The sequence below is a fragment of the Cynocephalus volans genome, chromosome 16 (genome assembly GCF_027409185.1).
Source record: "Cynocephalus volans isolate mCynVol1 chromosome 16, mCynVol1.pri, whole genome shotgun sequence".
Lineage (NCBI taxonomy): Eukaryota > Metazoa > Chordata > Mammalia > Dermoptera > Cynocephalidae > Cynocephalus > Cynocephalus volans.
The window spans coordinates 44,714,958-44,726,938 of NC_084475.1; positions in this window are offsets into that span (position 1 = coordinate 44,714,958).

Genomic DNA, 11,981 nt, shown 5'->3' on the forward strand with positions numbered 1-11,981 from the left:
CACATGCCCTTTGAGGCATTAGAATTAGAATTATATTTTAATATGGCAATTGCCAAGTATGGCAAAGTTCAAATAGGGTACTATTGCTTTTTTACGCAGTAATACAAAAAATATCTGCTGCTGTGTCTCATGCATGCCCTGACTTGAGAGATGATGCTGTGTTTAAAACACACACACATATTTCTAGCAAATCAACAGCCATGCTCTAGGTGACACAAGATGTGAGGGCATGTCTATACTTGCCTTTTAACATAGATTTGTTGGTTTGTGTGTGTGTGTGTGTGTGTGTGTGTGTGTGTGAGAGAGAGAGAGAGAGAGAGAGAGAGAGAGAGAGAGAGAAAATTAATATTTTTCCCATTGATTTTATTTCAGTGTCATTTTTAAGAACCTTTGGAAGGCCAGCTTGAGGTCACCGTGGCTGTGGCTATACTCTATCTATACCCATTCAGGACCCCATGGGGTGAGAAATGCAGACAGTCCCCAGTAGCAGCCTGAGTCCCCAGGCTTTGGTAAGAAACTGCAGAATAGGTAGCATGGGATATGCAAACCAGTCTATAAACCCAAGTTCAGTAGCAGTGAATTCACGAACTGGGCAGTCCATTTCCCCTTAAACCCAGGTCGCTATCTTTTCAGCGGAGCTTGGATCATCCTTCCCCATTTCATCTGTATCTCTGCAGAAGAAGAGTTCAGATATGGCTTTCCACAGGAGCTCTTGGGAGACATACTCTGCTCATGCAGGACTTTGTGGGCCACTATTCCCATGCTGCAAATCCCCTGGTGGCCCCGTTACTGTTGCACAAGATTGTAGTGTTCATATAACACAGGAAGTGAGAGCCACCTCTGTCACAGAGGCACAGGTCCACATAAGATGCCCCTGTGAGAGGACAGTGGTCAGCCTTGGGATTGCTATCCACCAAAACCAAGGCTCCTCAAAGCTGTTTGGTCAGGGTGTGTGTGTCACAGGGTTCCAGGATTTCATTGCTCAGCAGTAGATGAGCCTCCTATGGCAATAACAAACCCTAGAACAGCATGTTGTCTGGTACTCCTGAAGGAAAAGTCATGACATCAGCTCTGTTTTCAATGACAACAAAGGCCCAAGTTACCAACAGAAGCATCTCCCAGCTTCTCTGATTGATATGAGGCTTCCTTTTATAGATATACTGCTCCATCTAAGAGTCAAGCCTAGTACCACCCAAGTGGGTTCTGCAGCGAGGAATTTGAGGACGTCATCTTCCTTCATCTGCAGGACACAAGGGCTCTGGACATTGTGAAGTTTTCCCCTTACGTTCATTCAGTAATCAAGGACGACACCAGGTGAACCCTGCTGGGCAGTGTGGAAAGGCTTTGATTTGTTTTTCTTCACTTTACTTCTACAATGCCTGCATCAGGTTTGAGTGAAACCTGAGAGTCTTACTGAGGTTGAGGACCAGACAAATCAATCTGAACTTGGACAATGTGCCTCCAACCTTAATGGTAGATACTGGTTACAGAGGCTAGACGCACCCCATATCCATAAGACCTTTGCCTACCAGGGTGTAAGTACATCTTAGAACCAACCAGAATAATTTCTGAACACATAAGAATAACTGCTCTGTCCCTAGAGATTCCTGGATCAGAATGCAGGAAGGGGGGTGCTGTTCTCCTTTGATTTCCCTGTGCAACTGAGGATCAGATCATCTGTCTGCCTGGGGAAACAATGACTTGGCAGACTTCTCTCTCCTCCCCTTCCATGTGCTGGGCACAGGCACAATGATGAAGGAGGAATGGGGCTGACTTCAGCTCTGTCACAGATGTTAGCCCACCGCTGGTCTGCCTTCTCCCTCCCTCACCACTCCCTTCCTTCTGCAAAGTTAGCATGCTGGATCAGTAGGGTGCAAAGCTGTGCATGACCCTTCCTTGGGCTGGACACTGTCATCTGGCCAGATAAACTAACAGGCTAGCAAATCCAGCTGGGGCTGCTTGTACTTCACCCACGTCTGTTACAGCATATGGTGCATTCAGTGAAGTGACTGACAGAGCTATTTAACTTGCAGTTTGTTTGTCTGATGCCCCCACTCAAATGCCACACACACTGTCATGCATTGGTGAGCAGTCTTAGCTTGGTTACAATTCATGGGTTTCATAAGGGGAGTACTTTAAAATTGGATTTGAACTACACAGTTCCCAGGATGACAGAGCTAGATGGAAACATTTGGAGACCTACCCCTTAATGAGCCCCATAATTTTATGTAGGAAGAAACTGAGGCAGAGAGATTAAGTGACTCCCCCAAGAACTCACACAGCCGGTTAGTATTTAGCACTTGGGCTAGAACCCTCGACCCTGACTTCCAACCTAATGCTTCTTCCAGCTCAGGCTGTCTCCACATATTCAGTTTTATTTCATCTTCAAAATCTGGTCCCTTGGAACCTTTCCTGGAATTGGACTTTTGAGCCTAAAGTGGCTTAATACACACTTTTGGGAAAGGAGAGCCATGAGGCCTCTAAGTGGTTTTGATCAAGTTTGCCAATATTTACACCCCAGGATAATCTGCATAGACTTCATAAATAATGTAAATTCCTACAAAGTGAGTTAACCATGAGCTACATTGGTCTTTTGAAAAAATCTGTGTTATGCAATCACCCTGGCAAAGTTAACGCAATAGAGTACCGAAGGTAACCACTGATTGCAGTCACTGCTATTGACCATTTTAAGTGTGACTATTTTTAAAATACTGTATGCCTCATTAAGCTGTGCTCTGAAAATGAGGAATTTGCTTTAACTGCATTGTTTTGAATTGCTGAGAGAAGAATCTATCAACCACAAGGTGCCCCGCTGCTGAACTCAGCCAAAAAGCTGTTAATAACTCCAGCAGATGTTTCAGCTTTTTAGGCCAATAGACTCCCTCTCTCTCTGCCCTCCCTTTTCCAGAATCGGATGCCAATATGACTGAACTCCAGTTTTTGTGGCTGCTGCCACCACTGCCGCTGCTGCTCAGGCTGGTGGTACTAGTGCTGCTAAGGAATGATTCTTTAAACAACCACTGGTGATAGAAACTCAGCCCTTTAAGGTCAGAGCATTATTACTTTTACCATCAGAACTTTAAATCTTCAGGGGGGGATGAAGGTAAGGGTTCAGAATCAGTATTTTCATTTTGTTGTCTGCTTCATCGCTAGTCGTTTTGTTTAGCTTTTCATGGTTTCTCCCGGTGCTGAAAGTCCATTGCTCAGACTCATCAGAGTGCAGGGCTGGCTGAGGTTGCGGGTCATTAATACACTAGCAGCCCTACTGGTCCACAAGAGAGGTTGTTGGGTTAGCAGCTTTACAAAGGGAGCCTCTGCGTGACGTAGTTTTGTGCGGTTGTTTGCCTGAGACCGTGTGGCTCAGAATGCCCTGACCTTAGCAGTTCTGCAATATTAGATGTGTGTTTTATAAATATAGCTACATTCCTGTGAGATAGGTAGAGTATGAGGGCATACAGGGCCACCGCCGTCCCACATCAGGATATATCAACATCTCTGGACTGGAATAAACCTTACATCTTCACCTGAAATTAAATCTATGTTCCTGGGCTTTCCAAATGAGAAGGAATTAGAAAAAATAGGGGAGGGAAGAGATCCTGCCTCCTTCTCTCACACCCCCTGCCCTGCCTCGTACTCACTCATTTTGGAGAAAGCTCTTGAAGGCACCCCAGTGACAGCAGGGTGACCAAGAAAACACAGGTGCACCACATTTATGGAATACCGCATTGGCTAGGAACACATCTGAACTGTGCATCTATACACATCATCATGCAGAGAACTGTCATTTCAAAGGGGGAAAGAATTGAGAGGTAGAATTAAGCTCATAACTATTTTGTTTCTTTATTTTGATGCAACACAAAGCCAGGATATCCAAAACTCTGTGGATCTCTTTTGTCAGCTTCAGCATTTGCCAAACATAGTAATTCAAGCCCAAAATTTCCGTTCTATGCCATACTGGCTATAAAAAGTAAGTGCCTTTTCCCCAGTGCCCCTGCTACCATACTGTTTACATACTTTCAGCACTGTGTATTTCTAATTCTCAGGAAAAGCTCAGGAATGTGATGCAAGCTTTTTTTTTTTTATTTTTCCAACTGGATAAAGTAATAGATTCCATTGTGACTTGGTCCACTTTCTGTTCAGTACACATGCAGAGCTCTCGTTAATGCTAATGGAATTTGTATGTATGTATTGAAGGGAAAATATAGTTGCTCGTGCCTGTGTATTCTTTATTTTTTTTACAGTGCACTTGGGAGTTTGATGGCATCTATATCTTCTAATTCTGAAACATGAGTAATTCAGATTAAAAATTGTACCATTCATTCTGAAATATAGTGTTCCCACTAGCAAACGGGATGGGCATTTCTGCTTAGATTACGATGATTCCAAGAAGCCAATACCAGATGATGACTCTTTAGTAAAATAAACAACTGATGTTATAATAATAAAATAGGCTTTAAAAAAAAAAAAATCTCCCTACTGAACCAGTAAAGGAAATATTCTCATTATTTAAAAATTCCATATTAAATTATCCATATGCATCTCCAGAGGGGTAAAAACACAAGATGAGGAAAAGAGAATTGAAAATAATCCTGGGCAAGTTGAGATTCCAGGCCTGCCAGCAGTGACTATTGGCAACAGACATCAATAAACGAAGTGGACATGTCTGAGCCCCATGTAGATCCAGACCATATACTTCATTAGGTCTTGAACTTTACCTGGGCCTTGTACTGCAAGGGATGATTTCTAAGTTATTTTGTTCTTGATTATTTCCAGTCCAAGTGAAATGGACAATAAAGAAAAGATGCTTTCATACTATTTCCATGATGGATGTTCACAACCAAAATAACTTTACCATCTGATGTATTTCACAGTTTTAAGTTAAAACAGACACAGTATAATATGCTTGTACATCTGGCTCAGGTGCTTCATTTGCCATATGTTTGTGAAATAATCCAAGGAGATGTTACAATTGTACGTTCCCCTTGGGACTTGAATAAAACGTGCCCACAAAGAGTTACCTAATTATTCATGCCTGCCAACAACATCCTCACCTAATAATAAGGTGGTGCTTAAAATGAGACAATAGTGCTTTCAGTCTTGAGAGATGTCAGTGCCACTTATTGTTTCAAAAACAGAAAGTCTTTTGCACTTTTTAAAATAAGAAACAGATCCTTGGCCTTTGAAGCAAATAAAATACTCTGCAGGTGGTGTATTTGGTATTCTTATGGGGGCAAACTCTGCAGTGCTGATCAAGGCCTAACACTTCCCAAAACTCACTGGACTAAAACCCATGTAGCCACAATGGAAATTAATGACCCAAAAGTTGAGCCTCTAGGAAATGGCTGCTCTGGCAATACTACACATTTACAGAGTACTTTATAATTGGCAAATTTTTTTCATATATGTCACCACATTTAATTCTTATAACAACCTTGTGAGCAGATAAAAATGGCACACATTATTTAGCCTTGCCAGTTATAGCGCTGATTTTTTATAACAATAATTAGCCAGGAATGTGAGCTTCTTTTTAAGAAATGTTTAAATTTTTTTGGTCTTGACCAATGAGCACCACTTGCCATAATGCACATATCTGACTTTGAGACCCATTGACAATCTGATTTCTTTCCCTCTTTTCCTGCCATTTACATCCTTTAATACTATGATTCTCTCTTGTTTTTTTTTTATGACTCTCTTTTGATTGAAAATGAATGATTTGATTTTCTTTCAAGGATTAAAAAGAGGAGAGGGAATTAGTTTAATGGTTAAAATACAGGCTGACCATCAAAATTCAAATATTAATGAGGCTCTAGATCAAGCCAAAGGTCAAATGAATAAAGCATGTTCTAGGCCTAGCTTTATCCACCATTAAATCAATTTAAAAGAATGTGGCAAAGATGAAGATATCAGCCAATAAATCTCTAACGGTGTGTTAATTGTATATTGACTGAAGTAACAAATGATATGGCAGGTTGAATTTCTGTAAGGACTAGACTAGAAGACTAAATAGCCAGATTAGGTCAGAGGTTCTTTTTCCTGAAATACAAACCTCAGAGTCCAACGGGAAACAAAGGGTGAAAGAGAGAGAGGTTGAGATTTGCCTCAGGTTACCCAGCCTGTAAATGGGTGTCAAAGCTAAATCATCTGCCTCTGAGGTGCTAGTGGAAAACAGATAACTACAAATGATCTCTTAGCTCTGCTTTTCTAGTGAATCTTAACATCTTTGGACTGCTCAATGTAAAATATTTCAAATCTATGTATAATGTTTCTCTTGAAAGAGAAAGAGAGAGAAAGTTATTCTGAGGAAGTAATTGAATATTGGTCTCTTGCTGGGGTGAGAGAAATTAAAGACTAAGTTTATGAAAAAAGAAGTGTGAAAAATCACATTAAAAAACAAAACTCCACAGGTCTCCCCTGTCCTTACACACTGAGACCAAGTGGAGATAGCTGTAATAGTTTAAAGAAGGCTCTGTATCCTTGTCCTCATATGTAATCAATCTCAGATGAATGACTGAAAAATCTATGGGAGCTGAGGGGTCTACTGTTGAAACCCATCTCCATGAAGGAGAGTGTCTCAACAGAACACATATACAGACCTCACCTAATTTCTTTCCCAATATCTACTCCTGCTAACTTGTTGGAATAGTTGGACTCTATTGGTCAAGTGTATTAGGCACAATCACCACCATGATCCAGAACTCTTAAAAATGTATGCATGTCCCAGTAGTGGTTTGGAAAACACATTCTAACTACAGCATAAACTGTGGTCAGGATACATCTTTAAGTGTGTCTCGAGAGTTATATATGCAATCAAGTGGCCATTCCTGATTTGAATGGTTGGGCATGCTTTGAGATTCCCCAGGCAATTATTTTTTCTACTCATTGAAGCTACATACTTTTTAAAAAATGTATACATTCCCTTCATTATGTAAGTGTTTACTGAGTGCCTACAAGTATACTACACACTATGGATACAAAATTGAGGAGACAAGTACCCGCTCTCGGGCATTTAAACAAGTGAAGAATTAAACTTGCAAATACAATGAGAATCACTAAATTGGATGATCCACAAAGTGGAGTGGCAGATTAGGATAACACATCTAAATCTGTCCTGGAAAACTTCCCAGAGAAAGAAGAAACACGAATAGGTGTTTTCCAACAAACAAAAGATTTTAGATTACATGCTGTGGGTCATGAGATGCCAGTGATCAATTGTAAGTAAGGGAGTAACATAATCAATTTTTCGTATCTGAACTCTAGGGCCACAGAGGAATTGAGACGGGAATTTTTGGAGGCCAGGCAAATGTCGAGTTGTATCGCAGTAGTTAAGAAAGTTGATAGACCTAATCAATTGTGGCCCCATTCAATATGGGAGATAGGCAAAGAGAAGAATAAATAGGCTATGTTGTTTAGAATGTTAAGAAGGATTCAAAGGCTCCTAGGCTTTGGCATGGGAAACTGGGTGAGGGGTCTAAACATTCACCAACGTAAAGAATGTAGGAGGAATAACAGGTTTTGTGGATTGACTGGAGATGGCCACCAATGCAGAGATGAATACTTTCAATTCTGGATGTACTGAGTTTGCAGTGCCTGTAGGATTTCCAGGTGGGACTATTTAGAAAACAATTGGAGATATGGAACTAGAGATCAGGATAGACGTAAACATTGGTAGGAACAAGATCCTCCTCCCCGCCAACAGCAAATGAAAGTGGGAAAAGAAGACACTGACATTTAAGGGGAGGGCAGAGAAAGAGAAGCCAACCAAGGCACTGGAGAAAGAGCAGCCAGTACAGAAGGAGATTAAACAGGAGAGCGAGAGAAGAAAGACGTGTCGTGGAAGCCAAAGCCAGAGCTCCGAGAATGGAATAGTCACAATAATCACAATGCTCATTCCATTGGATTAGGAGGCGAAGCAAGGCAGTCTGTGCAGAGATACAGACAGAGTCAGTTTAGAATGGATCAAAGAGTGAATGGATGATGTGGAATCATGGATAGTAAACTTAGGTTTCACTTTCTAGAAGAATACTTATCAAAGGAAGAAGCATGAGGGTGCTAAATAAATGAGTCATTAAAAGGGGGTTTGTTTGTCTATTTGTTTTTTAAATGATAGGGATGAATATAATCTTATGCTGATGGGGAATAACCAATGGAGCATTGAAGTTAAAAAACAAAAGACATTAATAAAGCAAATTTTCTAAGGAGGCAAGGTGGAGTAATGTCCTGTGTGGATGGAGTTGCCTTTGATAGAAAATTGTCTTTTGCTAGAGATGAGGGCAAGGGAAGAGTGAATGCAGATGTAGGTGGGCTTATGGGCAAATGGGTGGGGAAATGAAAGAAGCCACTGCTGATAGCTGCTAGCCCCTAAATTAGAAGCAAGGTCATCCCAGAGAAGGAAGATTGAAAGCTGTGAAGACTCGCGAAGGTTTGGAATAGCAGCTGAGGGAAATGAGAGAGGCACGTGTAGTAGGACTGCCGAATAACACTGAAGGCACAACTTAGATTAGTTTCTCTCCAGATTTATGGTCTCCATTCTATATGGGTGTGATTTTTCTTTTTCCTCCAGCAGAGATGTGCTCAAGGAATGTTTACACCTAAGGAGGCTCCATGGAGGATTGCCTGAAGGACATGAAGTCCATCCATCTCTCTAGATCGTTTAGATTATATCTCAAGATCAAGGTAAACCATCAAACTAAATACCGTACTTGAGACATATTGTTTTGGCCCCTTTTACTATTAGTCACTTTTACTGAATTGTATTTTGGCATTGTGCCTTGGCTTACATTGAAAGATCCAACAAGAAACAGCCATTGGCCACTCAGCATTGTTAGCGTGGTAGAGGATGTCCAGAAAGAAAGGCACTAGCCTCTGTACCATTCATGTTCTACTCATGAAGGCACATGGAGCTGTTCCCCATAGACCCAAAAGCCAGGAAACAGTTTTACATGAATAATAACAATGTTTACATGTTTACCTGGTATAAAGTTGGGGATAGTAAATCACACAGTCTTGAAACTAGAATGCTTGGGTTTAAATCCAGTATCCATCACCTCTTAGCTGGTTGATCTTGAGTCTGTTAATTTCTAAGTGTCTCAATTTCCTCATCTATAAAATAGCAAAACTAATATTACCGCAGTGAGAATTAAGGAGACAATCGATTTAAAAATGTTTAGCTCTGTGTCTGGCAAACCATAAGTCCTTAATACATATTAGCTACTGTTTGTTATCATTTTTGGTTTTGTTTTCTTCTGTTTTGCCTTCATCCTCAGTGTGGCACACCTTTACATGTATTAATTTGCCTTTGGTCTCCACTTAATATTTTTCCATTTGTTCCTTGCTCACACTTTACTTATTTCCTATCTAATATCCACCTAGCATCGTTTTGGAAAGAGGCAGAATATAAGAAAGTAAACTAAAGAAGGTCTTATACAAATCAGTAACTGTAAAGACATTGTGTTTATTTTTGTCTCTGTTTTAGGAAAAGTTTCAAAGATGGTAAAAAGGACTTGGAACTTTCTTATCCCACATTTGTATGTAGAACTTTTTAAAAAAATTTTTTGCAGCTGGTCATGGATCCAAACCCATGACCTTGGGTTTGTAAGTTTATGTTCTAACCAACTGAGCTAACCAGCCTGCGTACATTTATATCTAGAAATGCAAGTTCCCTTGAAGTCCATTTCGCCTGATATTGACTTTTCTTACAACAAGTCTTGGTCAGCCACTGTTGGGACTTACCCCTGACTCAGCATTTGCTCAAATACTTCTCATTGTAAGTAGATAGCATATTACTTTAATTGTAGAGAAGGACAGATTATTGTAGCTTGACAAACAGCTAAAGTTTTGTGGTGGAATGGGGGATGGATTTGGGGGTCAAAGGGCCTGGGTTTAGACGCAGCTCTGCTACTTACTAGCTCTTTGCCATTGGAACTGTCTGGCCTCAGTTCTTGTATCTGCTAAGTAGGGTTAACAATATTGATCTCACTGTGTTACTTTGAGGAATTAAGAAGAGGGTCAGAAAAAATTATTTGAATCTGCATCCAGTGCAGGAGGTAGCATTCAAGTAGTCATTCAGATTTGTACTTGAAAAATTAGGGCAGCTAATTAAGTCTTCTTAAATATGTTTAAAGGCATCCTAACATACTTATTTTATTGAATTTAGTTATTTGAAATATGTATACCAGCCATTTAGAAATAGTCAAACGTCAAAACAAAAAGCTTAAATTCTCTATCAATAATATCAGAATATTAACGTGGCCTGCAATGCTATAGGAAAAACATGAAAAATATCCCAGATTATATTCTCTACTTTTAACTAAATAAATAATCTGAAAAAAATCCTTGATGTACAAATAAGTCTGCTTTATCTTCTGGCAGATAATAGCTTTGTTTTGTTTTGTTTGTTGTTATTGTTGCTGGTTTTGGTGCTGCAGAGGCCAGTAAGTACATGCAGGTGAAAGGCAGCTTTTGTTTTGTTTTGTTTTGTTTTAACTGGAGCTGTGTGGGCATAAGATGGCTTATCCCAGGTGTTGATATTAAAAGCATAGCAAAAGATCTAGGCCAATTCTTTAAGAAAATAGGTGGACCCACTTTCCTGTACTCCTCCCATCTCTCAAGACCAAAGTTGAAAACTAGGGGGTGTAGTATTGGTGGGCCACTCCCACCCCCACAGGACACCCCTGAGAAATCAGTGTTGGATAGCACAGAAAGAGCCCAGCGACAATGGTTGGTCTTCAAAGGGCCTCATTTATTATACTGCTCAGTGCCCCACAGAGCTGCTCCAAGCTCATAACTGCCACTGATTTCAAAGAGAGCTCTGAACTTCCATACGCTCCACAAGGCACGGCGCAGGATGAGAAATAGGCTGAGTGGCTTTAAGCCATGTTCAGACATTTTTTAATGTTCATAAATGTCTTTGGCACCATCACTTTCACATAGAAACCCACTTACCTCCTGCCGCAAAGTGTGAAATAAAGCCATTTTCAAGCCTGGGTAGGGGATAGTCTGGAAATTGGGCTAAATCTTAAAACTGCATGAAGACTGAAAATAGGATTCACAAACTAGAGCTCAGCTCTTACCAAATGATTTCCAGGACAGGTCACTGTGACACTCTGTTCTATTACTACTGTCAGTGCTACCCTTAAAGAGTTAAGACAGTAAACCATGGTAATCTCAGTAGCTTCCAGATGATTCTGGGGTTAAACTGAAGGGTGTAGCTCCAAGGCATCCAAACATAGGTGTTCCACTGATGGAGGGATGTGCCATCTCAATTGGGGCTTGACTGGGTATCAACAGGCACGACCCTGAGAAACCTCATGGCAGGGAATGCCACATCCTACCACACTTCTCTGCCTTAGAAGGTGCTGGAGGCTCCCCCCGATGTTTGTGAGAGATAGATTAGGACCCATCAGAGGCTTTCTCCTTGACTGCCTGCAGAAAGATGAGCCATCTTCCCCGATTCTCTTCCTGTGGTTCCTTGGTCACCAAGACAAGGAGAAAGAGTCAGCAGTCACTACATATACTCCAGGAAGCCCTGGGGTAGGTAGTTCTCCAGGGAGCCCTCTCAATGGCTCCATGAGAACCTTGCTTTTGGAAGGGTACAGAAAAAACGTGTCCTGCTCATGTTCACTGTTCAGTAAACATTCATTAAATCTTGAGCAACGTGTTACGCGGGGTGCCATGTTTAGTAAGAAACATGACCTTCAGGTGCTTTGTGCATGCATTGAAGTTGGAGCGTCTCCCTTTTAAATAGTCCTATGAGGTAATTAGGAATTCCCTTCACCATTTTACAGATTAAAAAACAAAACTGGGTTTCAAAGATGTTCAATTAGATAATTGGTAATAGGACTTAGAGCCAAAGATCGTATTCTTTCCACTACATGAAGCCCCCTCTTTGGATGCTCTTGGAAGAAACTGACACATATCTCTTTTGGGGTCTGACATCACCTAGCCCCATATTTCATAAGGAGCATGCACACAATAACTATAAC